The sequence below is a fragment of the Mastomys coucha genome, unplaced genomic scaffold (genome assembly GCF_008632895.1).
Source record: "Mastomys coucha isolate ucsf_1 unplaced genomic scaffold, UCSF_Mcou_1 pScaffold13, whole genome shotgun sequence".
Taxonomy (NCBI): domain Eukaryota; kingdom Metazoa; phylum Chordata; class Mammalia; order Rodentia; family Muridae; genus Mastomys; species Mastomys coucha.
The window spans coordinates 38,357,598-38,358,192 of NW_022196895.1; the positions used below are offsets into that span (position 1 = coordinate 38,357,598).

General features: G+C 37.0%; 1 protein-coding gene across 3 annotated transcripts in view; it reads left to right on the plus strand.

Annotated features, from left to right (window-relative positions):
* Rbm27 (RNA binding motif protein 27) overlaps positions 1-595 on the plus strand; it is a 69,806-nt gene that overhangs the window by 43,237 nt on the left and 25,974 nt on the right. The gene's annotated exons all lie outside the window — the stretch shown is intronic.

Genomic DNA, 595 nt, shown 5'->3' on the forward strand with positions numbered 1-595 from the left:
TTTTTTTTTTTTTTTTTGGTAGGACTTCAGACCATTTTAGTTGTATGCTGGGCACAGTGTTAGATAGAGTTCAGACATAAGGTGAAATGATTGGTCCCTTTCCCTTAAAGAACTGATCAAAGGTATAATCTGCATTTTGAGAGCTGTAGCCTCAAACCAATAAAGTTTCAAGCCTAAGTACGCAAGTAAATTAGCATTTTATCAATTTACTCTTTAAGATTACAGCTATATATACTCAGGCCCAGTGGCATTTTTTTTATCTGTGTGGAGGCAGGAGGATCAGGGATTGAAGATTATCTGCTTTCAATAGCAGATTGAAAGCCAGCCTGGGCCACATGAGACCCTGTCTAAAAACACAAAAAACAAACAAGCAAAAATCAATAAAAATTACATCTATCAGGATCTATTTCAAAGTTAAAAAAAAAAAATCAAGCCATGACAGTTGTTCTGGCTCTAACCATCATTAAACATGCCTTTAATTCCAGCAATCAGGAGACAGACAGATAGATATCTGAGTTTGAGGCTAACCTAGTTTACATAGTAAGTTACAGGCCAGCCAGGGCTACATAGTAAGATCTTGTCTCAGGTTGCCTCC